We start from the raw sequence: 16,682 nt of genomic DNA on the forward strand, positions 1-16,682 counted from the left end.
CGCTCTCTATCTTTATGTTTCTCTTCCTCTCCTGATGAGGGTCTTACAATTTGTGTGAGACCCTCAGGGCAACATTTAAACTACCATAGACCGAGCACTTCCTGTGTGGCTCTGAAAATGGTTTAGGGATATGAAATAAAAACCTGCATGAATAAAAGTGTAAATGAGAAGAGAGGTAAACGTCAGAGAGCTTATGTCATGTTCACTCTCTAATCAGACCCTGTGGACCATAAGCACAGATCTCCCATGATTCTTGTTCCTGCGGCCCATGGCGTGTTTTCATTTAGCAGCCCGGAGATAACAGAGTGAAGGAAGGGGGTGATGAGGAGGGAATGAAAGGAGGAAGCAGGCCCAGGAAGATGGATAGATCATAGGTTTAGCCTTTCTTTAACGCTCTCCTTCTCCATATTTCTGTGTGGCCGGCCTAGAGCTATTTCTGAAGAAGTAACATATCAAAACTTAACAGCATTTTCTTCTTTGAATACTGCTGAGTTCAATATTATTTCATTTTGAACCTTTCTCTTTTTTTCTTTTCCTTCCTCTGTTCTCTGCTGCTCACTCCAGGGCTACTCCACACACACACACACACACACACATTACTTTCACTGAAGGGCAATCCAACTCACTTCCTGTGAAGCAGGAAGAACAAAGGTTTGGAAGACTCGATCGAGTTGGAGATAAGGGGTCTATCTCTCTACATCCGGAGCAGATTAGAGAATAATTGACCCAAACAGGATGTAGCAAACACCGCAATCTGGTTAAGCTCACACCAGATTATAATCCTTCATATTATCACCACATATGCTGCGGATTAATCTGTTAAACTGTACACTCATGCGCTGAGGAGAAACTTAAAATGTTTCAGCTGAACTCGTATGTGACTTTGAGAAACAACAGAGTTAAGAATGACAGTTGAACATCTCATGCAGTACATTAGAGTCGGCTATATATACATACCGGAATATATCGTATATACTTAATGGCTAATGTAGTCAAAGTCATTATTGCAGAATAAACCCTGACAGGGTGATTAGAACCCCAATGTGATGCGATTATGACTGACTGATTGACTGGCTGTACATTATCCTGCTTATTACACAGCTACTTAGCAAATAAATAATTGAATGAAATGTAAAATATTGATCTGAATAGTTTTATAATGTGAAGTACGAGAGTGCAAAGTAATACTAGAGATATGAAACTACTATGGCTATATAAGAAAACATTAAATTATACATATGTAAAATTGTGCAAAAATGCCAGGTTTCAAAATTTTTGCAATCCAATCATTTGAACCACGTTACTACGCATTGCATTTGAAGCATAAATTATTTCCCAATGTGCAATGAACAACAGCGAGTGTCTACTGACCTGCTGAAAGAGGAGGGGGACAATTGTTTTGTTGGCCAGAGATCACATTATATTTTAAGATCTAATTCTCACTGTTAACTAACTATTAACTACAACCTCAATAAACTGCTAATCTGCTGTTTATTAATTGTTAGTAAGGTAGATGTTAAATTTAGGGATCAATGGTAATGCAGAATAAGCCATTACTTTATAAGTACTAATAAACAGCAAATATGCTAGCAATATGCATGGTAATAAGCAACTGGTTAATGGTGAGAATTTATCCCCATTTTGTAAAAGTTTACAAAACTTGTGTTGTTCATTGAGCTTATTTCCTGCAATAATCCAAAAGCTGATTGAAATGATGAGATTGGAAATTATTCCCTGTATGAAATCTAAACACAAGGGTTCACAGAAGACACATTTGAGACGCACATTACAACCAGATGTAAAATACTTTTAAAATGACGGTCACGGGTTGTCTGATGTGTACTGAACTAAAAATAATTTCTCAATTGAAAATGTCAATTTCAAATGGTGTTTTCCAGTTCCAGTTTTAACAAATATTTGCAAACAGCATCATAACATTGTGTGGTCAGAACTATAGCTCTCAGCCTGTGGTCAGAAGCATGGTTTCTTGTTAGTTTGACATGGATCGTGCTCTCAAGCAGTACACTTTGTGTCTTTTATTCGATTTATACGTATACACAACTTTAATTCTACATCTTTTAGTTTGTCAAGATAATTTTTGAAAAATGCACATGTATGAATGCCTTTTAGAACCCCAGGGGAACCGTGAAATAACATGTAATAAACCTGTGAAATCAGAAAAAAGGTAAGTAGTTCTCAGATACCATGTTTGTTTTTTACAGTAATAATTGTCAACATTTGATGATGCCATTAACCGCAGTTCCATATTGTTCAACCAATGTAGTTTGAATGGTATACATGGAACAAAGTTAAAACAGTTCTGGGAAAAAGATGAGACTAACAAGTACATTTCTCAAACAATGCATTACACTATAGCAGTTAAGCAGTGAGTTACATTGTAGTATGGGAAACGGACCCTTGATTAGCCTATTTTACTCGATATTCATAAGTCAGGCTGCTAGTTTTTTTTGTTTTTGTTTGTTTTTTTATGCTGAAAAGAGGATATGCACAGGTTGTCAGTGCATCTACAACATAGCCACGTATATAAGCTGCAAAAGCAATCAAATCTTTAAAAGATGTCAGTCAGATTGTCAGATTGTTTCTTCCTGTTGAAAGGCAAATTGTTGGCCAGAACAAGCTGCAATGTGGACCAGACTTTATGCTGATAGTCAAAAATCTGGCTACACGAGACCAGCAAGCATAGACTCTCCTAGAGTTCCCGTATCACTTTCTATCAACAGCACTTATACTGTGTTTGCTGGATTGAGGAATTAGACACTCGGCGTACAAGAGAGCTCAGGGTCACACGAGGACAGTCTCAGAGCTTGACCTGTCGGTTGTGTTTATCTTCAGAAACAGAGAGGAGCGAGCGTGCATAAAGCTGCCTCACAAATACAGAGGCGCGCTAAAGTTCTCCCGCCGTACCGCTCGCCCACCCCACAGCAGATGGCTTAAATTACAGCAGAAGCTGTAACGAGATTCCTGTACGATTAATATACAGAGCAGTTTTGGGATTTCAATACGAGGGATTGGAGCTAATGCGATTATCAAGAGAGGAGCAGGGGGAGAGGGGGACGATGAAAAACAGAAGAGATGAATGCAGGCGTACGGGGTGAGAGGAAGAGACTCTGGTGCGTTCCAAGCATCATGTCATCTTTCGTTACCGAGAGCTGTTATTAGCCATTTGTTATTGTTTTGCCAGCTGTCCCAAATGTCAGCGGCTGTGCACCAGATACACAAGTGGACTCTGGACACTTTGGAAGCTGCGAACAGCAAATGTACATTACCCAGATTTCTCTCAGCGTTTGGATGCGTTATTTGCTCGGCCTACTGTGTGAACTTGAAGTGACAGTCATTAAGTGTAACTGGAGAAGAGTTCTCCACAGAGAACTATTAAAACTGGTTAGCCTGTCTTTGCCAAGAGAAAGTAAAACCCTGCTATTCCCTCTAAACGTCAATTGGTAGAGAAGATGGCAACAGTCGCAGTCAAGAATTTCTATATAAAATGCTGAAAATACAGTTTTGACATCAAAGGAGTAAATTGTATTTTACAATATATTAAAACAGAAAAAAAAAGAAAAAAAATTAATTTTGTTCAAATAAATGCATAAGAGACATCTAAAAAAAATAATAATAATAAGAGACACACAGTATAGTATGTGCTTTAGGAAACTGATAAAATGCAATTAAATAATCCAAATTACAGTAAAGACATTAATAATTTTACAGAAATCTATTTAAAACATGCTGGTCTTCAAAAGGATCATGATTTTTATTTTTAGTTACTTTTTTATGATTTGCGATTTAAATATTGCTTGAAAATTTTGTCAGAAGGCATATTAATTTAGAACAATAATAACCATTTTATTTTGAGACATGTCTCTAATGTTTCCTGTTTGACCACCATGACTCACTATTTGTGGAGCATGTGTGCCAATAATTGATTTTAATTACATTTTGAACATAAAATCTGTAGCACTGCACCTTTTTTTACATGCAATATCAGTGTCATGAAATCAGTTAATATAGGTCTGTAATCAGGATGTCTGTTTGTTGGATAGTAATGAATCATTTTACACTATTACTGATTGTCCTGTGCATTTTAATCTAAATTCTCAAGTTTTGCTTGTGAATGCCTCTGAATCTGTAGCTGGAAGTGACAGACATGGAAACTCTCCAAGCTCTGGGAGAAATTTCAAAGGTCAACCGCTTGAAAGGGACGGTAAAGCTTGAGATCCATTGTATTCAGTGCTAAAGAGCTGAATTTAAAGTTTCAAACAGCAAGTGTGTGTGTGTGTGAGAGCATTTGCAGAGCAGAGGCCGCATTAGGTCATTGTGCTTTCTTCCTGTTTATATGAGCATGTCTTGGGGTCAAAGCCAAAAGTGACCCAAGGTAACATAGAAACAAGCAAAAGAGGCAACAAAATAGGAGGAAAACAGAAACACATTTGTCTTTTCTGTGCAGAGATGTTTTCCAGAGCCCATACACATAAACAAACTTTTTTCGTGTGCTGAAAGAGAGTTTGTCAGTGTTTCCGCATAACTTTCTAATGCTAAAAATCAGGGGGAAAGATGGGCAAGCTCCTTCGCTCCATTTCTCTCTTTCTCTCGTGAACCTCAGAAGAGCATTGGGAGAACACCCCTGGCGGTTCCTGCTGGGCTTTAACCAACAACATCTATTTGATCAAGTCTAGGCACGTTTGCTCCGACAGCTCCCTGTGCTTGAGGTCCCTGCCGGCAAATGACTTTTTAATGTAACTGACAATAGATGTTGTAGTCGTACAGAGAAAGATAGGTAGATAGAGCGAGAGAGAAAAGAGGCAGAGGCCGAGAGCGCTTGTCTGGAGTTATTGAGAGGGTCAAGATATAGATCACTTAAACACACCTTTAGGACCACATGGTGACACAAACAAACACTCAGGGAGGGAACATACAAGCACAGAAGAACACTCACTCATGTACAAACACTCAGGTAGACAATTAAAGAAAACAAGGGGAAGAAGTGGTGAGTGTGAATAAAGCCAGGAGAAACGGGAACCGAATTAAGGAGAGCAAAGCTCTTTCCCAAGTCCAGACAGATTTTGTGTTAAGGAAAGACCACGATTATTCACCGTAAATCTTGCTTTCCTCCTCAGCTCTCAACACCTGTGCTTTTCTGTGGGGGTGACAGATTTTACGAGCAGAGAAACCTGATTTGCAGGGGGTTAACCGCCTGTGTGACCTCTAAACCTTGACCTTTGGTGACCTCTGAGCCGTCAGGTGCAAGGTAATGACCCAAGGAAAGTTGATGAGGGCGGGAAACATTTATCCACTTTCTCTCTTTTTGCCTGTGACTCTAGTACACAGTTATTGCAAGTGTATAATAATAATCTTTTTTTTTTTAAAAAAAAAGGAGTTTAAAATGTATTTATAATATTCATCACCAGAAGCACAAGACAAACTGCTTGCATATAGTATAACTAGCCAATAATTACTACTAAGTACATAAAATATTACAAATATGGCACATTTTATTTTATGTGCCTTTGTTATAGTGCAATGACGCTAGTAAGTGACATAAGTATTAGGTATTGATTATCGTGTACTAAATATAGGTTAGGGTTTAGGGTTTGGTTTGGTTTAGTAGTAGTTAATTAGAAATATGAATAATATCCATTGCTATTGCTAATGTTTAACAAGGACACATTCAAATTAAATCAATGTAGGCCAGCCAACCTCATTCATCAATGTCAGACTGAGATTCAAGCGCTTCTGATAAAACAATTCACTTTTAGTGCCACTGGGCATTTTACTTTTTAAGTGTCACAAAAGAAGTAATTTTGCATAAATGTCAGCTTGTTTTCCCAATGAACCTGACTTGAATAAAGTGTTTCTCTCATATAATATCAGTAAGTCATTATGGATCTCTTGTTTTGACCACAGTGGTGGACAGATATGGGAAATGTCTGTATTCTTAGAGAAGTTAGGAGTTTTTCTCCCCCGTGGACAACATTACCGACATGCAAGAAGGAAAAACATACACTTTATATAATTCAGAGGTTAAATAGGCAAAGATTAAAAATGTATTTTCTGCACCTTTTGTTCAAAAGAGAAAATTAGGTTGCATTTTATTTTAGTGTCATTGTTACAGTGTAATTATACAGTTAAGTACTGAATAATATGCGTTAACTACATGTATTTACTATATGGTTAAGATTAGGATTAGGGTTTGGTTTAGGTGTTACTTGCATGTAATTATGCATAATTTGATTGCCATCATAATAGTAAGTATATTACATATAACGTGTAACAAGGACACCTTAAAATAAAGTGTTACCAAAAATTGATTAAAATGCAATTTATTAATTAGTTCACTTAATTCCTTTAAATCTAGTTTTCCTCTAATCCAGTACACACAGTGTCACTCTCAGACAGGCGCTCCATGGCCACTATTTGCTCTAGATTTTGTATGGGATGGAATATATGAGAGGGATCTGGACAATCGTATACAAATTACTTTCTGTAAAAAACAAAAACAGAGCGGAAAGAGGTGCCAGAATTTCAGAAGAAAGGAATGAAGAAGAAGGCACAATGCTCAGTCATTGCTCCACTTTTAGTAGTGCAGGACCAACAAATGCTACATTACATTCACTTCAATATGTACAGTACCCTATCTGAATGGTGCCAGATATTTGAATATACCTAGAAGTAAAAAAGCTATTTGACTGCAGATATGACTATCTGTACCATTAAAACTATAACATACATATTGTTAAAAGGGTCTGTATTCTGGGGGTAAAACTCTGCAACAACACGTCGAAAACTTTTGCCCATCACATTCCTTATAAAGTGGCCTCAGACCTCATAAGAACTGTTTTATGATGGTACGCTCACAGAGACACTCAAAAATTCCCCTAGTGATTAGAATCAGCTGGCAGACCGTGGAGATTACAGTAACACACATACACATGTGCACAAAAACATACACACACAGCTATCAAAACCTTTTCAGTTGAAATAGAAAAAGAGTGTGTAGAGAAAACTCTACCAAAATGATTATCAAAAAGACACACACAAAAAAAGAAACAAAACAGACCAGATAAAACTATATACAATACATTCACATGCAAAATTGGCCTGCTATCTTTCCTGTGTCCCCTCATTCAGAGTAAATTGAGTTCTGACTCATGGCTTTTCCTCATCTCTTCTTTTCTTCCTGTTAGAGTGGTGGGATAAGAGCACGACAGTCTGGGTCAGACAGGGGGATTTCCACTCAGACGCTAGCATGCAAACACATATGGTGAAGCACGATACATGATAAAGAGGTGATGACTTCAGATTTCTCTGCGAGTGTGTGCATGTTTTAGCGAAAAACATCAGGCAGTGATGGCTGATCTGCAATGATCCTGTTTTGTGTGTGGATTATTTTATTTCATTTTTATTTTTCTGTTGACTACCAGCATCAGTAAAAGTAAGCAATAATCTAGGAGAGGCCATGGTGTGTTGTGAAGAAATCCCGAAGGGCGTTTAGGCATAATCCAAAATGGAGTCACTGTAACCCCTTCAGTCGTGACTTGGTCAGAATGCATTGAGTACCTTACTCCTACGGTTACCATACAATACAAATATAAAACTAATAGAGCTCAAATAGAAACAGAGAATAGGAACTGTTCTCACCCGCTGTGTCATTCATTCTTTCTTTATTTATTTAAGCATGTATGATATCTCACACACTTACATCTGCCTAGGCTATCTCTCAGCATGAAAAAACGTCCAACTATTTTCTGACTTTTAGCGGTTAACTTCGCTTTATCGTAAATAAAACAGCAGCTGACCAATCAGAATCAAGACTAGAACTAACCATTTTGATTTTAAGTTTTTATATTTTATTAGCCAGTCAAACGCAAAACGTAAATAAAGAACAACTCTTCCTAAAACATGTTTTTTTTTTTTTTTTTTTTTTTTTTTCTCTCGGTTGTTTTCAGGGAGTAACATACCTCGGAATATGGTAACTGACCAATCAAAACTGAGTATTCCACAGAGCTGTGTAATAATGATTGTTACAAACTAGTTTCCTAAGCAGCATCTGCCATTCAGACAACAAATAATTAAATGCCATGGGGAGACCTAAGTCCCCTGTTGTCCCTTAAGAATAAAGTTGCAAAAAGGAATATTTTTTTAAAACACCCCCCTCATTTGCCATTGGTTGGACATACAGATAGTCCTGCCCCAAAGCCATCACATTGTCACAGTCAGAATTGGTCAAACAGACATCAATATTTCGAGAAATTTTTTGAGAAAGATTGGAAAGAAGAGAGAAATGTAACTTTGAATAAAAAAAATACTTCACCTTTAACCGACGTATGTTTTTGTACCATAAAACTGTGCGGTTAATATTGCCTTGTACATGCCAAATGTCTGCATACACACTCACTCCAGTGGCCCGGTTACTTTCCATACCTTTGAAATCACACCCAAGTGTATGTGTGTATATGCAAGCATTCCTTCACTCAGCCCCTCTACAGATGTAGTATTACGGGAAAGCCTGCCGTGCTAAATGGAAAGTAAAGGAGGATGGGAGAGAAAGACTGCTTTCCAATTGATCCAGTGCTCGTCTGTTGGGGGAGGGTATCGCTCCAGTCTAAACTGAGCTGGGAATGTGAACAGCAATATTACTCATTACACATGATATCCTAAAATGGCTAATTATTGTGACCAATTACTAGGCTAATTTACCAATTATCCATCTGAGCAATCTATTGGCTGAGAAAATCAATAATCGCTCTCAACTGCAAAAGATAGATGGCTCATGCAGTCTTTCTCTTCTTCTGTCTCTCTTGCCTGTTCTCTCCGGCCATGAACCAATCAGTGAGCTAAGTGCAACTATGGCAAATAACACTTGGTGCTGTCTAATGGATCCAGAGCCAATTAAAAGACTTGGAGATTTTAATGTGTAGTTTGCTGTCTGGAGACCCATCTGGATTTAAAGGAATAGGTCACTCAAAAATAAAAATCTACAACTATTTACTCACCCTCGTATAGCATTCAAATCCAAATCTTTTTATGGGTAACACACACACACACACACACACACACACACACACAAATGTAATTGGAGTAACATGGGGTTAAAGTAAGTAAAAAAAAAAAATACAATAAAAAAAAATAATAAAAATTAGTGTCAGTTTACAGATGGTTCCATCCATCAGTTTTCCAAACTGTTAATCTTATGTAGGGTTGCTGGGATGATTAAGCTCATCCGAGTGTCTCGGACAGTAGTGTTTATGTGAAACTGTACAACTACAAGAACTGTAGATGCTGAAGGTGCTTATGTGTTGGTAAAAGGGTGTAATGGTGATCCATTGCTATCTGTTATCAACTATCAGGGTGAACTCCTAGATCTATCAGCCTCTGCCTTGACTGCCAATGTTTGCAAATGGTTATTGCACTTTATCTTATGTGAGAGATTTAAGCAAATTAAATAGTAGACATACAGTAGTACTCCTTCTAGAGCATTATAAAGGTCTCTTTTACAAAGAGAAGATCCTGATGTTGAGTGACTATGTTATCTAATATTCATCAGCTCTGACAAGCTGAGTAGTTATTCCTAAAGAGGTTCTGATGGAGCAGAGCAATCGATTTGTATCCTGGCTTATGATTAACTGAATCATCTGCACACCTTTGTTCTATAATCAGTATGGACTTATGGGTCCATTGAGGTGTTCAAGCAAGAGTGCACTGTGAAGGGTGGCAACCGATGATGGGTGTGACCAGGACTTCATGATCGCACATGTCTTTCTGGCATCAAAGATTCACTTTGATTAACAACCATTCCAGGAGCCGTCTTGATGTTGCGAAGAACAAGTAGAAGCCATTACAACCTTCACCACATTTAGGACATGATGCCAGAAATAATCATTTCTGTACAACCATGTGAGTCCCAAGCCTTGAACAGGGACAAAATTAAAAGTTCTTCCATACTGACGGGATCATCAGAGTTGCAGAATTGTGCCAATTTGGCAGCCCTGCCAGTTCCAGATGGACTTTTTGTGCATTGTGCAGTATAAATTAAAACATGGTAAAATGTTCAATCAAGCTGAGAGTATTGCACAATGATAGTCAATTACGTAGGAGACTGGAGGAAGTGTAGAACTTTGTGAATGATGAGTGTTCCAATTGTGCAGTTTTCTGTGGAATTCTGCATGTACAGATTCCGTGTGGGCCTGCTTATTGGTGGCATGCCAACAGAAGGTGGAACAGCTGGATCACACCACCTGATAAAAAGTAGGTCAAACTTGCTCTGCTGCAGAGACCCCTGCAAAGGTAGACTTCAGGGAGCAACTCTCCCTGATCCAAGGCAGCAACTAGAACAACTAATGAACCACTTATCTGATGTCTTTTTAGATGTCTGTTTGCCTTGTGGACCGATATAGCATAGAAATAGTCAGAGAGCTTTACCATCATATCACAACCTGGGACTATGAAAGCTTTCCAACTGGTTTCTAGAGAAGAAAGTGCAAAATATAGTAGTTAGATATGATTGGGGAATCCCAGATCCCAGTCACTCTTCCAAGTTCAGATGGAAATTTCCAGTTCTGCAATAACTTGAGGTCAAGTTGAATGTCTCTGGCTTCACGTATTCCATGCCCCAAGTGGATGAACTGGTGGTGTAACTAAAGTATAGCTTATTTCAGCCCTATTTCACTGCCCTTTTCAAGTCTTGTGAGATTCTTGCACCCAAAGTGTCCTTTAAAGAAACTATTTGCCTCAATAAAGCTTCATGTTGAACCTCAATCTCTTATCCTGAAGCCATCAAGAGGATTATTTCATGAAGCAACCCAGTCTCTTCACACTCTGAAGCCCCTTTCACACTGAGATTCCGGATAATACACGGGTAACGTGTCCCGACAATTGCTCCCGTATAGTTAGATTTTGGTTCATTCACACTGCCAATGATTTCACAGAATCTGTGCATGCACACACAACCTGTAAAGGTCTGGTAATGACAGGTGACATCAGGATGTGATGTGTCATGTACGAGTCAAAATCGCTAGGCACATTAACTTTCACTTAAACTGATCAACAATCTCTGCTTCAGCACGGATAGTGAGGAGTGATCTCTGCTTCATTACAGTTTGCACATATTTTTTAATCGCGAACATTGATCTGCCTTCGAAACTGCCTACGACACACCCTTTATGCCAATAGTTCTGGTTTTTGTTCACACAGAGCTCGATCCGGGACTGATCCCGGCAATGTTACTAGGTCCCCAATCCGGAATCAATCCCAGGAAATATTTGCATTCACACAGAAGGCGATCCGGCAATTTCCCGGGACCAACATGCAGTGTGAAAGGGGCTCAAGTGGGTCCAGTTTAGAGAACTGCCCCCGGGGATCCAATGCTAACTTCAGTCAATGAACTTTTATTTAACAAAGAGTGACACATCTTCTGATGTGAGTGAAGATAACCGTCTACCTACTTTCACATACAAAATTCATAGAAGCAATCTAATGCTCCTGAAGAAATTACATCCTCTACACCCCACAGATGTCCATGATGAAGTGTTAACATTACATTTTATAGTTGTGTAGTACACGTTTCAGTTAGTATGATGTATACAGTTGTCCTACAGGAGTCCTGTGTTAGGACTGTTTTTAAAGCCTTACACACTATCAGCATTATGGACTTTCAGACTGTTAGGATGTTTTAATGTAAAGTAGCACCCCACATGATGCTCTATGCACTATGTACTTATATGCACTGTTTACTTAACCGTGAGGTATGAATTGTATTTTGTCATTCAGCATCAGACTCTGATAGCTCCTCCCCCTCTGCTACGTAATTAAAGCTGCAACATATGAGTGCATGAATTGTCCAACAATCCACTTATTCACTTATATCCACTTATATCCACTTGCACAAATGCACATATTCTACATGACCATATTCTACATACCTAATTCTACACAATACCTAAATTTAACAACTACTTAACTAACTATAAATAAGCAGCAAATTAGGAGTTTATTAAGGCAAAATACATAGTTAATTTTTTGTTAATAGTGAGAACTGGATGTTAAAATGTGACCCTCTCTCTCTCTCTCTCTCTCTCTCTCTCTCTCTCTCTCTCTCTCTCTCTCTCTCTCTCTCTCATAATTTTGTAAACACTGTTGATTAGCATCGGCGGTACCAGGGGGGGTCTCAAGACCCTGCCAAAAAATGCCTTGACCCCCCATTTGTCCCCCCACCCTCTTCCTGATTAAAAAATGTATATATTCGGGATAAAGATCCAAAAATGTTTCTCTTCAAACTACGCAGAACAATAATAAATAATAATTATTTCGACATTTAATTCGTACACTGAACCGAGAACCGTTTCTGTCGGACGCGTCCGATTCGAGAACCGATGAGCTGATGTTACTGCGCATGTGTGATTCAGCGTGAAGCAGACTGACACAGAGCGCATCTGAACCGAACTGATTCTTTTGATGATTGATTCTGAACTGATTCTGTGCTAATAAGCGCGGGTAAACCAAAGGCTTGAATGGAGGGCAATCATCGCCAATGACGGCATTACAACGAGCGCAAAAGAACCGGAGAACCATTTTTTTTCAACTGGTTTATTTGATCGAATTGTCCGAAAGAACCGGTTCACTTCTGCTCCTTTGCCTGTTAAGTGCCCTTTTGTCAAAGCAAACTTTCCTCAAATTTTTTTTTGTAATAACATAAACTTTTGTGAATGCCTGCCCACGCCCAATCATAATATTGGTACAATTTATTAATAATAATTTAGCCGTAAATAAAACGACCAACATGATGACCTTTCACCTGACCGGTACGATTTCGAAGTTTCACAGGCATCGAGGGGTCTGGTCTTTTTTATGTTATTTGACTAAACTTTTATTATATTACAGTACTTATTTATTTTTAACACGTAAAAATAATTATCACAACACTGGTAAGGCTTATTCAGATTTTCTCATTCTCTGAATTATCATTATAAAAATAAAAACAATTCAGAAATGAATTAAAATATAATTATATTTAAAATGTGATGCAAATATTTTTTTCTACAATAGCAACAGTGTTTACAACAGCAAGACCACTTTAGCCTGTAAACTCAATAATATCTATCTGGAAATAAATGTAAAAATATCAGTGTCAATAAAAATGCATAATATACCTGACATGAAAGTGCAGTGTGAAGGATATGAATAACAAATGTAGCCTGTCATTTGTTTACATTGCAAAGGTGTTTTTGTTGTTTAGTAGCAGAAATATGCAGTTATTAGCCATGTCCACTGTTATTAGCCCCATTGCCCCCCCCCCCCCCCCCTAAAAATTGTCTGGAGCCAGCACTGTTGATTAGAGAACACTATTCAATATGATCTACAGCAGTTGTTTATTAGCATGCATATTACTAGTATATTGGCTGTTTATTAATTCTTATAAAGCATGTCTTATTTTGCATGAACATATTCTAGATCTCTTAACTCACCCAATACCTAAACGTGATTACAACTACCTTACTTATCAATAAGCAGCAAACGAGGAGTTTATAGAGGGCAAACTCTCAGTTAACAGTGTATATGTTTTCACTAATCTGAAATGTTACCAGAATTTCTTTGATGTTGGATGATGTTGGATTGCCCATCCTCTTTCAATCTTTGAATGTTTGTGAGTTTATGTGAAGGAACACTTTGGACAGTAATTCCCACAAGATAAGTGGGGTGTGTTTGCTCCCAGTGCAGAGCTTTAGTCTTATCAACACATCAGATCTGCTGTGAAGTATCAACACACAACATCTCCTTCTCTCAGCAACACAACCCCCCTTTCTGTCTTTCTTTCTTTCTTTCTTTCTTTCTTTCTTTCTTTCTTTCTTTCTTTCTTTCTTTCTTTCTTTCTTTCTTTCAACAGAGGTTTTTGTGAATATAAGTAGTTTTGTGTATAACCAAGGCAATTCTGAGTCCCAGACATGTAACCTATCTGTGAATTCATATATGCGCTATTTTATATTGTTATTATGTTGGAATATCATTCACCTTTCAAGTCTTTTAGGAATCATAATTAATCTTTCATTGTTACTGAGATTCAAACTACAAGATCCCACTAAATCCAAAGAGTAACACAGATGACTGTTTAGGAGTCTATAAACTATATCCACAAACCAGATAAATAACACAATCTGATCATTTTGGGGTTTTCTATGCCAAGAATGAACCTTTGCATTTTCCTTGATGGTGTCTAAATGATGTCTCTGAAGTACCCCAAGAAGATGGGCTACACTTTGTGTTGTAAGGTAAAAATAACAGAATTAGATGGAGGCGAGTTCTCTAACAAGGCCTTAATTTTGTCTTAAACTTCATCAGTTGAGGTATGGCATCATCTCTGATACCAAGAATTTTGCTCAGTGCTCAGTGGAATTACCAACGCTATCTCACGACCAATTTGTACGTATTTTAGGAGGTGGCTTATTCATACAAATTTGTACGACCTCGCTCGTACGATTTTATATGATTTGTCTAAACCCCAGTGACAGTTAGGTTTAGGGGTGGGGTTAGGTGTAGATCATTCGTACAAATTCATACGAAATTCATATTGTGCAACTCGTAAAATACGTACGATTTGGCAACAATCATATGAATTTGTATGAGTGTGGTCGTACAAATTCGTACGAATAAGCCACCTTGTGAAAAATGTACGAATTGCCGTGAGATCGGGTTGGAATTACAGTTTTGACATGATGCCTAAACAATATCAAAATATTCAAGCTGAGTAGAGGAGATAGGAGTAAAATGGTCATATTTGTTATTATAAACATTAAGTTTTATACAGACTTTTTATGCAGAAATCTCAGCTGCATTTTATGATCTTCACTGTCTAGAATAATTTAGACATCTAGCTGTAAATCGGTCATGCAAAACACAAGCTGTCTGCAAAGTCTAAAAGTGTGTCTAATTGGCCTGTGAAAATGAAGGTAAGGCCTGGTTCACACGGGACGATTTTAAAATTGTCGGCCGATTTTCCAAACCTGAGAGACCCCACACACACACGATGATAAAAAATCGGGCCAAATAAATCCAACATGTTGGATATCCCCGATTTGAGATTGGAGCGGTCCCGACGTTCTTCCGAGCAGAGGAGAGCGATCTTATCACACCACACGGCAGGAATATTTGATCAGATTATTTTACGATAATCGGAGCATCCTAAGATTGTCGGAAGGGGTGAATCGAGGCTAAAATCGGCCTAATTATCCTGCCCTGTGAACCAGCCTTAAGCATGATCCTTTAAAATGTATTCTGTGTGTTTAACTTGACAATGCAGTGCACTTAAGGGTACTGTTTGAATCGATTATTTATAGAGATTACACTTTTCATAGAATAAAGTTTTATTGAAAAAAGGAGGAAGCCGAATAACGGTATTATTATTTTTATAGTATTATATGGCATAAAAATAGCATGATCCAAACATGAATCTGGAATGAAACCATAATATTATAACATGACCATAACTGAATTATGTTACTATATTTCAGGGTAATACTTTATATGGATTGTCCCGTTTAGACATTCGAACAACTTATAAGTATCTTTATAATCACCTATATGTCAACTAACTCATTTATTATTATTATTATTATTATTATTATTATTATTATTATTATTATTTATGTATTTATTTATTTTTAAAATACATTAAGATGTTAAACATTATTACAACTTCAAATTACATTTTTCCTATTTTAATATATATATATATTAGGGGTGTAACGATACGCGTATTCGTATTGAACCGTTCGGTACGACGCTTTCGGTTCGGTACGCGGTACGCATTATGTATACCGAACGGTTCGTTGGAGTAATTAATTATATTTGAAAAAAAAAAAAGAGAGAGAGAAAGAAATATAATGATATGCGTTCAACAAGGTAGCCCAATAACCCAAACAACGTAACATGCAACGCCCCTGAAACTCCCGAAGAAGAAAAAAACACCATCTTATATGTTTATGTTAGGCTACTCAGCAGGCGCTCGCTCACTCAGTACGCGCTGAAGGCTCGTTGCAAAATAGCCAATGCGTTTAACAGACTAGAAATGAGAAGATCCTCCAATAACCAACAGGTCTGGTGTTTGGGTGCACTTTGGATTCCCTTTAAGCTATAATGGTGATGGCAAGAGAGTGGTGGATAAATAAACAACGGTATGTCGCATCTGCAACATGACAGGGTACACCAGCGGGATTACAAAAAAAAAACAAAAAAAAAACAGCGGGAATATCTGGGATATATGCGTCAGTACTATCTGGGAAAAGACGAAAAAAAGGAGAAACATGCACGCAGCAAACTATCCCTGCAGCATTTAGACACTATAGCTTACAGGGAATCCAACCCAAACACCAGACCTGTTGGTTATTTTAGGATCTTATATTTCTGGTCTGTTAAATGCATTAGACATTTTGCAACGAGCCTTCAGCGCGTGCTGAGTGAGCGAGCGCCTTAGGGGCCGTTCACATATCGTGCCTAAAAACGCATGGAAAACGCTAAGCGCGTCTTTCTCCTGAGGCGTCTGTCTTTGCTAAGCAACAATGACGTGCTCTCTCCATGAGACGCGGAAATTTCAGCGAAGGATAAATGGATTTGCAGCTCTAAAAATCGCTTGCAGTAGCGCTGCTACTGAATTTATTTCAAAATTGCAATCCATA

Source organism: Carassius gibelio, chromosome B23 (genome assembly GCF_023724105.1).
Source record: "Carassius gibelio isolate Cgi1373 ecotype wild population from Czech Republic chromosome B23, carGib1.2-hapl.c, whole genome shotgun sequence".
NCBI lineage: Eukaryota > Metazoa > Chordata > Actinopteri > Cypriniformes > Cyprinidae > Carassius > Carassius gibelio.